Genomic DNA, 13742 nt, shown 5'->3' with positions numbered 1-13742 from the left:
CCCCTGACATCCATGTCAGTATGGCTCCTGTAGGATACTACAGGCTACCAGGCCTGACTCACTCTCTTCAGGGGCCCACCAGGGCAGAAAGATAATGTTGACAGGTCAAGGATTATCCTTTTGAACTCATTAATTCCCCAGGCTTTCCAAAGGAACTATGCCACTGAGAGCATCCATTTCCCCAGCCTCACCTGTGAAGCCTGATTTCTGTGGAGCAGTCAGAAGGGGGAAGAGCAGCATGATGCCAAGAAGCTGGCACACTTTCCTGAAGCTCTTTTGATCATGGCAGTGGAGAAGATGAACTAGCATATTGTGACTGATGACAGAGAATTCTCAGGTCGCTCTTCTTAATTAAAAGCTTTTAAAAAAAAATCAAACATTTTACTGGAGATGAACCCCAACTATAAAGTTTGGATCTGACCAAAATGTTTGCCGACAAAAGTGCTAGTGTAGACAAAGCCTAAATGTCCCCAAAGTTTTAGGGACATTTGTGAGTGTCTGACCATATGTGTATCTGTGTATTTGTATAGGTCTTGGGTTTTGTTTCAGGCCCATCTATTAACAACTATACTTTGGAATGTTAGTATTGTTATACACATCGATATACAGAAGGATCTTTTTTCTAAATAAACACTGTAGAGACAGAAAATATTATGATGAAAATCAGACCAAAGGAAAAACCTCAGGGGATATGCTACTCGAGTCATAATTGTAGCATGTCTGCTTTGTTAAATAATACACGTAGCTGCATGAAAGGCTTCGCAAGGATCTAAATGACTTAAAATGTTGCGTTTATTTTAAGTGCTTCTGTACTGGCAAACCAATTATGCAGCTAAGCAAATTATTGTGTATTCATTGTCTTTGTTTGATAGGTTTAAAATCAAATGCAATAATACTGACCTGCTATCCCATGAAAACTCTCATGCTTACTCCCAGAGGATCGTACTTCAATCCATATCAGAGATTTGTTCAATCAGTGGTTCCCAAACTTGTTCCGCTGCTTGTGCAGAGAAAGTCCCTGGTGGGCCGGGCCGGTTTGTTTACCTGCCACATCCGCAGGTTCAGCCAATCGCAGCTCCCAGTGGCCGCGGTTCGCTGCTCCAGGCCAATGGGAGCTGCTGGAAGCGGCACGGGCTGAGAGACGTACTGGCCGCCACTTCCAGCAGCTCCCATTGGTCTGGAGCAGCGAACTCTTTGGGAACCACTGATCTAGATTATCAATATTTACTGCAAAAAGAAAAAGAATTCAGTGATAATATTTATATCTGCTATTGAAAATCCCAGTAGATTTTTCTCCTGCTATCTCTAATTCGTAGGATAAATACTATACATGTTACCTTGACATGCTTTTGATGCCTCTTACAAAGCATTTCTTTCAATATAATTGAGTTACTTTGAATTTTTGAATTCAACCATTTATTCATTTATCTGGGTAACTGGAAGAGCAAAAGTGAAATCTGACAGTTCATAGTTGAAGACAAGAATCTGGCTGGAGATATATTTGAAATGGATCTATTGTACAGCTATATAAAACAAAACCGAATAATAAAAGAGTATATGTTTGATCATAATATTGTACCTAAGACAAATGTTCTATATTCAGTTTGGACTAATTGGTTAAAGTTGTTATTATTTATATTGCCATAGTGGCCAAAACTAATCGGATCAGAGCCCCATCATGATGTAATTGAACAAATACCTCTGAGACCCTGCCCTGCAGAGCTTAAAATATTATTAAAGAAAATACACAAACAAAAGGAGGGAATTGGGGGGGATAGGGACGACGATAATGGCGATTACACAGTTACACGGGATAAGAATGTGAATACTAGATAACCTTTCATTTGATTCAGAACTCAGTGTCTCTTATAAATCAGGTAAATAAATAAAATCAGCTCTCCATGACTGTCATTCAACCAGTCATCAAGTTCTCCATACTTCTCAGAATAGTCACACTCAGATCTCCTAGAGAGTAATATTTAACAATGGAGAACTGATCACCAGCTTGGGTAAACTGGAATAGCTCCAGTGAAGATCTGGCCCCTTGTCTCAAGTTAGCTGATACAGTATAGTCCAAAGATAGGAATACATATCTTTTGAAATCTCAGTTCACTTCAATCACAAAGGAACTTTACTTTTTCTGTTCCTATAGCTTAAACATGGAATGTATATATACTAACCTTATCTGATGAGCTAAATAACGTTAATGTATCTCCTGGCAATTCCTTCAGGTTGAATTCTTATAATATGAAGATTTTTACTTATCTGTACTGGGCTAGCCAGTTACCTTGCATCAAATATGCATTGGAATTCATTTTAGATACGATTGCTCCAGTACCTCCAGGAAAGACACATGCACTGGAAAATACATAGCTACTAATGCCAGATATAGGAATGTGGGGTCTGAGATTTTCAAAAGAGCTAAGGGAATCAGACGCCCAACTCCCACTGGCTTTCAGTGGGACTTGGACAAATAGGTCCTGTAAGCCCCTTTTGAAAGTCCCAAGCTATATCTCATCCTATATCAAAGGTCCTCTTTTCAGAGACAGATCTCTCCATAGTGCTAGAGATGTAAAAACACAGCAGATTAATATATGTGATCTGATTCTTTTCTCCCCTCACTTTCCATTCAGACATGAGTCACAGATTTTATTTTTAATATTCTTGAAGTGCTGACTTTCTATGAATGACATTGTTGGTTTCCATATTCATTGCATTGTCATATAAAATTTATTCAGTATGAAGGTAAAGACTTTTTTTTTCTATTTCCCAGTTCTACAAATTCACCTTGGGATCTAGAAATCAACCAGAGTTCTTTTCATCTTGTACATTATCCTCAGTCATAGAGGTTCTGCAGACCAGATTAATTACATCAGCTACATTTGTGCAAATTCAGGGAATGTTAATAATGGGGTTTCACAGGTGTCTCTGAAGGCATAATCTGAATACAGGATGTTGCCAGGAGTAGTTGAAGGCATAATTTACCTGCAGAATTTCTATTACTGGAGATGATGCACAAGATGGAAAGGAACCAGCTTGACTTTTGGATTCCAAGTGGGTATGACAGTTAGGAAAAAAAGAGTTTTATCTGAAAACTAAGCAAACTGATATGAAAATCAGTGACAGACTAAGAATTTGAAATTCAATTATGCCATTTTTACATGTCACCTTTTATGGTACAGCTGCATTTTAACATTGCTTCCTCACATTCTACATAGCTTTGGGAATATCCATATTAAAAGTTATGTTCCAAAATTTCTAAATGTTGCCCTTTAAGTGAATGTAGAAGCTCTTTGTGGTATAAACAGGAGAATCTTGAGATGAATAGAGAGTTTCTATTACTTCTATATTTGGCACTGTATTTTGCTACCTAACTACTATGCCAGTTCTGGTGTCCACAGTTCAGGAAGGATGTTGATAAACTGAAGAGAGTGCAGAGAAGAGCCATGAGCATAGGCGCTGGCTTTGTCCTGGCCCAGGGGATGCTCAACCCCCGACTTTGCCCCAGGTCCAGCCCCCACCTGAATGCTTCCCCCAAGCCCTGTCCTGCTCCTTCCCACCCCTGCTCCACTCCAGGCCCCTCCCCCACCCCACCCCACCCCTTCTCCCAAGTCCCCGCTCCCCTGCCTCTTCCCACCACCACCCTGCTTCTTCCACACCTCTTCACACCCAGTTCCACCCCCTTCCCTGAGCGTGCCTCATCCCTACTCATCCTGCTTCCCCCCAGAGCCTCATGCATGCCATGAAACAGCTGATTGCAGCGGGCGGGAGGTGCTGGGAGGGATGGGGAGGAGTTGATCAGCAGGACCGCCGGCATGCAGGAGGCGCTGGGGAGGGGCGGGGGTTGGCTGCCAGTGCATGCTAAGCATGTGCTAATTTTTTTACATGGGTACTCCAGCCCTGGAGCACCCATGGAGTTGATGCCTATGGCCATGAGAATGATTAAGGGATTAGAAAACATGTCTTAAAGTGAAAGATTCAAGGAGCTCAATCTATTTAGCTTAAGAAAAAGAAGGTTAAAGGAAGACTTGTTCACAGTCTATAACAGAGGTTGGCAAACTATGGCCCGTGGGCCACATCTGGCTCACAGGACCATCCTGCCTGGCCACATCTGGCCCCCAGCCCCTCCCCTGCTGTCCCCCCTGCCCTGCAGCCTCAGCTCACCCTGCCGCCAGCGCTCTGGGTGGTGGTGCTGCAAGCTCCTGCCGGGCAGCACGGTGGCGTGGCTGGCTCCGGCCGAGCAGCGCGGCTGCCAGTCCTGCTGCTCTGAGTGGCATGGTAAGGGGACAGGGAGTGGGGGGGAGGGATTGGATAAGGAGTAGGGAGTCCCGGGGGGCAGTCAGGGGACATGGAGCAGGGGGCGGTTGGATGGGGCAGAGGTTCTGGGGGAGGGCGGTCAGGGACAGGGAACAGGGGGTTGGATAGGTGTGGGAGTCCCGGGGGGAGGCCTGTCAGGGGTGGGAGTGTGGATAGGGGTTGGGGCAGTCAGGGGACAGAGGGTTGGATAGGGGGTGGGGTCCTGGGGGGGGACGGTTAGTGGCAGGGGGTCCTGGGAGGGGGTGGTCGGGGACAAGGAGCAGGGGGGCGTTGAATGGGTTGGTGGTTCTGAGGGGGGCAGTGGGAGGGGGCGGGCCAAACTGTCTGGGGAGGCAAAGCCTCCATACAGTTTCAGAACCCCGATGTGGCCCTCAGGCCAAAAAGTTTGCCCATCCTTCATCTATAAGTATCTACATGAGCAACAAAAAAATTGATAATGGGCTCTTCAATCTAACAGAGAAAAATATAAAAAGATCCAGCAGCTGGAAGTTGAACCTAGAAAACTTCAGACTGGAAGTGATGTGCAAATTTTTAACAGTCAGGGTAATTAACCATTGGAACAACTTACCAAGGGTTATCCTGGGTTCTCCATCACTGAGAATTTTTAAATCAAGATTGGATTTTTTCTAAAAGATCTGCTCTAGTTCGAACAGCAATTAATCCAGGGAAGTTCTATGGCTTATGTTATGCAGTGGGTCAGACTAGCTGATGAGGCTTTATAATCTATGAATAAATGGCAGATATCTATCTTGTTGCTCTGGAATGCTAAACAGCCTCCTGCAGACTGAAATCTAGGAAAAGATTTACTCCTCCCTCTTGTAAAGGAAAGGAAAGTGGCTGATTTGATATGGCATCCATTAACCTCCTTCATTAAACTCTCAACCGTAGTGCTCTTCATTTAAGAGAAATTCTAAAAATGTCATTAATAGGAACTCAATGGTTTATCACTGTTTTTCTGAGTTTTGACTTGTTAATTGTTTTCTTGTACTTTTGCAGAAAACATTCTGTTGTACAAAGCTTAGATTTATGGAGCCCCACTAATTCACACTCATCTCCATGTATTGAATTGTGTGTGCGTCTATTTGCTTACTTTGTATTTTCCTTGGTACTTTATTTACCAGATGTATTTCATCTTGTATTATTCATAAACTTCAATAAAAACATTTTAAACGTATTTTAGGTAATGGGTAGTCCTCATTGCCATTAGTTGAGGAAGTTATAAAAACCATCAAACAACTGTATTCTGGCAAAGCACCTAGAAAGGATGGTATCCCAGCAGAATTGTATAAAGTAGAAGGCCCAATGGCTACCGAGGTGTTTCATGACATCTTGAGTAGCATTTGGGAGGAAGAAGAAATGCCACAAGACTTCAAATATGCTATTATTGTATCACTGTTCAAAAACAAAGGCTGCAAAGCTGACTGCGGAAACTATAGAGGGATTGCTCTCCTCTGTACAGCAGGGAAAATACTAGCCGTCATTCTGCTGAACAGACTCATTGCAAACATATCTGAGGAGAATTTGCCAAAAGTGCACTGTGGTTTCAGACCAGGTCGTAGTACTATGGACATGATCTTTATTATAAGGTAGGTTCAGGAAAAATTATTAGAGCAGAACATGGACCTGTATGCAGTTTTCATCAATTTGACAACACTTTTGATACTGTCAACAGAGAGGGTCTGTGGGCCATTCTACATAAAACTGGGCTGCCCAAGAAGGTTCATACAAGTCATCTGTCTGTTCCATGACCACATGACAGTGCAAGAACTCTCCAGCGGTGACTTTTCTGAGGCATTCGAAATCTTGAATGAAGTGAAGCAAGGCTGCATACTTGCTTCAGTGCTGTTCAATCTATTCTTTGCCTGTGTCCTCAGCCATATGACAAGGAACTTGGATCAGGGGATCTACATCCACTACCAACTCGATGGCTCTCTCTTTGATCTTCGAAGACTCAATGCTAAGATCAAGACACTGAAGAGGCTTCTTGTCGAGACACTTTTTGCAGACCACTGCATCTTGAGGGCCCATAGATATGATGACCTTCAGGTCATGGTTGATAGATTTTCTGAAGCATCCCAGCTGTTTGGCCTTACCTTCAGTCTTGGGAAGACAGAGGTCTTGTTCCAAACAGCACCTCATTCCAATGCCCCAGTGCCAGCCATCTTCATCCAAGGCACACAGTTGAAAAATGTGGAACAGTTCAAGTATTTGGGCAGCAGCATCTCAAGTAATGGTTCCCTTTATAAGGAAATTTCCTCCAGAATTAGTAAAGCCAGCCAGGCCATTGGCCGACTCCGAACAAAAGTTCTTTGCCAACACAACATCCTTCTCTCCACCAAATTGAAGATCTATAGTGCAGTGGTTCTAACATCTCTCCTATATGGATCTGAGACGTAGACTCTTTATAGACATCACATTAAATAGCTTGAGCAATTTCACAATAATGAGCCTTCGCTGGCAGGACAGAATGATCAATATTAAAGTCCTCGAGAGAAAGCAAACACAACAAGCATTGAGGAAACATTACTGAGAGCACAACATAGGTGGACCAGACATGTCATCAGAATGGAAGACCACTGTCTCCCAAAACAGATCTTGTATGAGGAGCTGAGTCAGGGCAAAAGAAAGAAGCCTTGTCCATATAAGCGCTTCAAAGATAATCTGAAGACCAGTCTCCAGTGGGCTGGCATCAATCCCAAAGAACTTGAGCAAATGGCTCAGAACAGGACTCACTGGCAGTCTCTGACAAGATCAACATGTGACAAGTTTGAGTGGGATCAACTAAATCATCTCCAGGTTGCACATGAAAGGCACCACAGAGCTGCATCATCAAACATCATAGATAGAGACTTCCCATGCCCTCAGTGCAGCCGACTGTGCATCAGGGTTCGAAATTCAGAGTGATATGCATAGCCAAGAACTATGACAAAACGTCATCATTGTCAGCAATGGACTACCAACAGTGCCCATTTCCCCTCACTATGTTTAGGAGGAGTGTATGGGGTGATAGAAGTAAGAACTGGATTAGAGTGCTATTTGACTCTGAAAAGTGATTGTGTGCATGACACCTTTTCACTAAACAAATCTGCTTTTTACTTTAATTAGCCTTACAGAGCCAACATAGCTAAGAGGGAGGCTTTCCAATACCATGGTGATGGGCACAGCATAAGAACCTGAATAGGAGTGATCTGGATTCTGTTCCTTCTTAATAGAAGGGTTTACTAAATTCCAATCAGTTACAGCTGTGCAAACCCATTGAAGGCTGCATGTTTGCATAATTGTATTACAGTGCATAATTTGAAGAAAATGTGGTTCTTCTTTGGGTTTGGGTTATTTTACAGGTGTCATTGAAAAAAAGAGAGGTTACTCACCCTGTGCAGTAGCTGGAGTTCTTCCAGATGTGTGTCCCTTTGGGTGCTCCACTTCAGGTGAGCATGCGCTCCACGTGCCTTCAATTGGAGATTTTTGGCAGCAGTGCCTGTTCAGCCCGTGTAAGCACCCTACATATCTCATATCCTGCACTGAGTCTCTATAGGGCTGCACAGGCAGCCCTCAGTTCCTTCTCCACTGCAAAGTCTGGTAGAGGACATTCTGAAGCAGAATGGAAGGAAGGCAAGTAGTGGAGCAACCATGGAGACACACAACTCAAGGAACTCCAGTTACTGCACAGGGTGAGTAACCTTTCCATCTTCTTGAGAAGTGTCCTCTGGGACTCTATGGGTACTCTCCTTCAGGTGACTACTGAGCAGCACTCTCAGCTGGAGCAGAGAGCTTCAGAGCTGAGTCCAGGACTGTGGACAAGATTGCATTCCCAAGGGCACCATCTGATCTGGAAGATGGAACTACTGCATAGAGTTTGGAAAAAGGTGTGTATTAATGTCCAAGTTGAAGCCTTGGAGACCTCAGTGACGGAAATGTTCTTGAGCAGTGCCATAAAGTTAGAGAGAGCACTCATGAAATGGGCCAATACCGTAGAAAGAGGTTACATATTGATAGATTCATATAGGAAAGTCTCTGGGTGAAGGTTGTGGACCCTTTTGATAGGTCAGCAATTGACCCTACCAGTCTCGGAGTCTTCCTAAATAGCTTGGTCCTTGGATGGGTTCTTTCACCTGAGGGAATAGTTTCCCCAATCCTTTGATAAATCTCACTGTTGTGGAATGAGCAAACACTGAGAACCCCTCAACCAAGAAGTGAAAGGCCATTATAACCGCCAAGTGAACTCTCACAGAACTCATTTTCAATTCCAGGAAGTAGTCTAGAACAGAGCAGGTGAAAGATGTTGCTGTTCACACTAATAGTTGAATCTTCTCCACTTTTGAAGGTAAGTATTTTGGGTGGATGCTTTCCTAATGTTCAGCAATACCTGTTGTATCTCCACAGCGCAAGCAGTCACTATTCCTGCAAACCATTGAGAAGCCACATCTTGAGGTGAAAACCTCCTTGGTTGGGGTGAAGAATCTGAAGCGCCTCTTGAGAAAACAGATGAGAAATTGCCACAAGGCTTATTGCAGACAGCTAGGTGAATCAGGCAAGGATACCAAACCTGTCTTGACCATGCTGGAACTATTAGTATGACCCTGGGTATGTCTTGTCTGATCTTGTTCACCACTTTTCATATTAAAGGCATTGGGGGAAATGCATACATGTATCCCTTCATCCATGGGAGGAGGAAGGCATCTCCAGTGAGTGAAGGCCCAGCCACCCTTTGAACAAAACTGACTGCACTTTTTATTGGGGATGGTGGAAAAAAGGTCCATCTCTGGAAATCCCCTGGTCAGAAATTGAGGATTGAAGGTCCAAGAATCCAACTCCCACTTGTAGTCCTGGGAGAAGAGCTTGCTGAGAGTGGTAGCTGTGGTGTTCTGTCTGCTCGGAAGATAGGCCACCAAAATGTGGATCTGATTGGCTATGCACCAGTTCAATAACTTTATTGCTCCAGTACAAAGAAAAGGGGATCACATTTCCTTTTGCCTTTTGATGTAAAAAGTGCAAACTGTGTAATCTGTCATGATTTTGATAGATTTGTCCTTGATTAATAGAAGCAAATGAAGGTAGTCATTCCTCTCTGCCTTCAGCTCCAGAAGATTAATGCTCACGAAAGCTCATGCTCAAATAAATTGGTTAGTCTCTAAGGTGCCACAAGTACTCCTTTTCTTTTTGCGAATACAGACTAACACGGCTGTTCCTCTGAAATGTGTAGTTGAGATCCTTGGGCCAACCATCTTCCCTGAACAGTATGTGACACTAAATGTGCCCCCCAGACCAATAAAGATACGTCTGTTGTTATGGTGATGGATGGAGATGACTGGGTAAAGGGGACACCTGCACAGACATTGTTGTTACACTAATAAAAATGATACCAACAGGATCTTGTAAGAGGGACAAGGCAAATTGCCACATTTACTGTAAATACAACAAAATATTCCTATATGCAATTTCTATATAGATCCATTCACACACACAGACGTTCACACACAGGTTCTACATAAAGGTTATTATAGTTACCAGCCTAGATGTTGCTCGTGCCAAGTCACTGGCCAGGTGGCCTGGACACGAGAGTGGAGCCGAATCGTTGTCAGATGCGCATCCGATGCTCCTGGAGGGTGGTCGTAGAACCAGACTCAAAGAACACAGTCCCTGGACCCAATTTTTATAGGTCTCTGGTTCAATACAAGTCTATGGAAGTTGCTCCATCATGCTGAATTTACAATTGAGAGACCATCAATCAGCACAATCAGCAGGTGGTACATCCATGACGGCTCCATGATGGCTAGGTTTTATCTTCTTGTTCTTCCTTGATGCGTTTTGGGTGGATTCCGGTTCGCCCTTCCATGGGTCATCTGGTTATCTCCACTTTGCATATTCTTCGGCCCATCAATATCAAGGTTGAAATTCTTAGGATTAGGCTGGCACCATTTACTAACCAATTATTTCCCTGCTTCAGGCTCTCAATTCCAGGCACTCATCATTCATTCTTTCACTTAACAACACAATCTATGACTCTTGATTCATTTAACAATTTTTATGCCACTATCTATTTTTCCCTCTTTGGATACCAAGATTTACATAGGCATGACAAGGGGCCCCCGCGTGGGAAAGAGCATTAGGGTGTTGTTTTAAAGAACAGCATTGTTTCCTCAAAGTTCTTATCACTTTCCAGCACAGACTCTTTGTCCTGAAATAATTAGCACTTTGGCCTTTCATTTGTTACAGAGTGAAATTCAACAGCATGAAACTGATGTTCATACCTTTTTACAATACCTATATACTCTTTTGTCTATCTTTATTTCTACTACTACATAATTATAATTCTATCACACTTATATAACTTTGAGGGCGACGCAACTTTGTGAGAAGCCTTCCACCAGTTGAGTGAATCTCTTACTTGACAAGGCACTGACACTTGTCAGTCTAGCCTGTGTTACTCAGTGAATAAACTGCTCTGAGACATCATAGATGCAGCAAAGGCATAACCTTGCATGACGTGTTACAAAGGTACAAGCTGCCATATGTCCCAAGAGTTGGACATAATGTACTACCACAGTCTGTGGGCTTATTTAGATCCTCATGCTAAAATTTGACAGGGTTGTGAATCTGTCCAGGGGAAGGCACAACAGCCAGAGAAGCCCCTATGACTTCTATTCTTGGTACAGGGTCAAGATAGAGTTCTTGATATTGAACTGAAAACCTAGCCTGAGGAACAGGGACAAACCTGTTTGTATGGCAGAAAGAACCTCATTGTAAAACCAGCTCTTGATTAGCCAGTTGCAGAGGTATGGAAAGATTATTATCACCTGTTGATGAAGGTAGGCAGTGACCACTGCCAGAACCTTCTAAAATATTGTCGGCGAAAGGGTAACGAACAGAAGTACTCAGTATTGGAAGTGGTCCTGGCCTACCACAAAGCAAATGACTCTCTTGTGAGACAAGTGAATCATGATAAGCAAATACGCATCTTGAAAGTTGAGGGGTAAAAACCATCCCTGAATCTAATCAGGGAATTGTAGGTGCAAGAGGAATCATCCTGAACTTTCATACTTTCACAAAGTTGTTTAGGAGTCTTAGTTTTAAAATGGGTCTTCACCCTCTGTTTTCTTTTCGGACCATAAAGTACTGGGAGTAAAACCCTTCCATCTGTGCTGAGCAGGAACTGGTTTTATAGCTTTTAAATGTAGAAGGGTATTGATTTCCTGTCTCAGCAAATGCTCATAAGAGTGATCCCTGCAGAGGGACAGGAAAGAGGAGTGAGCTGGGGGGAAGGGAAGTAAAATGGATGGTGTATCCCAGTGTTATGACCTCCAAGATCTATTTGTTGGATGTAATCTGCTCCCATAGCAGTTGAGAATGGAAGAGGCGGCCTCCACATGTGGGGATGCAGGCAAAATGTTGCAGCTGGAGATGCAAAAAACAGGGATGATTTGGACCTTCAACCAAGCTGTTAAAATTGACATTTTGTCAACGAGGAGAATTGTGTGGTTGAACCAGGTGCAGTGGGTGGTCTCTTTCTCTGAAAACTTGATTGCTGCCTTGGGAGTTCGGTAGGTCTTTGGACTTCCCTAGGCTGGAGCCAAGATGCCTGTTTCATGACAACTGCCATGGAGAAGGAATGAGCAGCAGTGTCTGGGGCATCCAGGGAGGCTTATATAGATGTCCTGGCAAGCAGCTGACTCTTGGCTATGATGGTTTGGAACTGCAATGTTATTTATTGTTTGTTATAGATATTACCTCAATTAAGCAAGGTACTTATGCACATGAGTAATCCTATTAATTTGAAATGGAACAACTCATGCTGAAAGTTAGTCACATACTTAAGTAACTGACTGAATCAGGACCCAGTAAAATACATGAACTTTTAAAACGAAGCAGTACTCAAATACTCAAGTACATGAGTAAGGTGAATGTGTTGTGTTGAATACCTGTTATATCACTAGATTTTTAGGGCAATTTTTATGCAGTTATATTGGGGAGGGGGCAAGAGAGTTGGATGGGTTAGGAGATTTGTAATGCGCTATGGAGCTTTTCACCTCTCTATCTCTTGTTCAGAGCCAGTGGTGAGCTTTTCAGTGAAAAGTAACTGTGAAAACAAGTTAATCATCTTAGTTCGGTTCCTCAAGGATAGGTATATTGGCAATATTTGCAGAGAGGACAGGGGCTGAATGAATTTAACTAAAAATGGAGGATCTCACTCCCCAGGATTGTTGCCAGCACCTTTTATGACTCATAAGCTCTACATTCACTAAAAATTAAAAATAGTTCTTTGGAACAAATGACAAACAATGTCTGATAAATGGGCAAGACCATTCCCAATTATTGGTTTCTTCAGTTTCAGGAAAAACAGTTACGTAATCAGGCAAACACAGAAGTTGTGGCCAGAATCCCAGTGTGTGGAAACATTTTCTAATATCACACATGGGTACACAACCTGCTATTTGTAACACTAGTAAGATTTATGGGAAGATTAGAAAGCCGGAGACCTCATTTTCTTCAATGTTATATTTTCCTTCTTTTCTAGACTTTCCATTTTCCTCAGTCTTAGTCATTGTTCCAGTCAAGACCTAAAGTGGAAGATAAAATATTCAGTAACCACAGTGAAAAAGGTCTGAGAGACTGAGATTAACTGTCCGAAAAATGAGAAGAAAACCCTGTTAAAAGAAACAGGAGAATAATGGCTTAACAGTTGCTTGGCCTGTGCAGGTGAGGGAAGTTACCATTTACCTGTTTTACTATTAGAAGACCCTGTCCTGCAAACACTACCTACCAAGTATTTTTAAACTATCATCAGCAGGCCCCTTCAACCAATGGGATCACTCCTGGAAGAAAACACTATGCTCCTCAGGAAGAAGTTGCAGGACTCCCAGGGAAATTTACAACAGACAACAAAAAAAATCCCTACTGGTTTTAACACCTGGTATAGAGAGGCCTATTTTTATCACCATTTAAGTTACAGCAGCTGGAAAGCAACATGGTGGTAAAAAACAGTCCAGCAGAGAGAGCCCTCTCTGCACTAAGGCTCCTACTATTTCTAACACCGATTCCACTGAAATTGTTTTGCATATGTGGCAGTAATGGCCTTAGTGCACCTTTATCTATCTAACAAAGGCACCAGGTCCTGCAAATGCACATGCTTATCATTTCATCAATTGAAATTAATAGGACTCCTCCTAGTAAAGTATTATACAAAAGGTATTCATTTTCTTATTTATTATTAATATTATTAATTGGATGGTAGCTTAGTTAAGCATCCTTGTATTATAGGATCAAGTCCAATATTTATACTGAAATTATTTTAACCAGTATTGTACAACTGGACAATTTGTATGTTATTGCAAAGAGTAGGTGGCAAACGTGCCCGGAACCAGCTTTGCATGGCACTGTTAGTAGGTCGCTAACCTGAAGTTTCAGGATAGTTAAGAGAATCTATG

Source organism: Lepidochelys kempii, chromosome 5 (genome assembly GCF_965140285.1).
Source record: "Lepidochelys kempii isolate rLepKem1 chromosome 5, rLepKem1.hap1, whole genome shotgun sequence".
NCBI lineage: Eukaryota > Metazoa > Chordata > Testudines > Cheloniidae > Lepidochelys > Lepidochelys kempii.
This window is presented reverse-complemented; position numbering follows the sequence as displayed.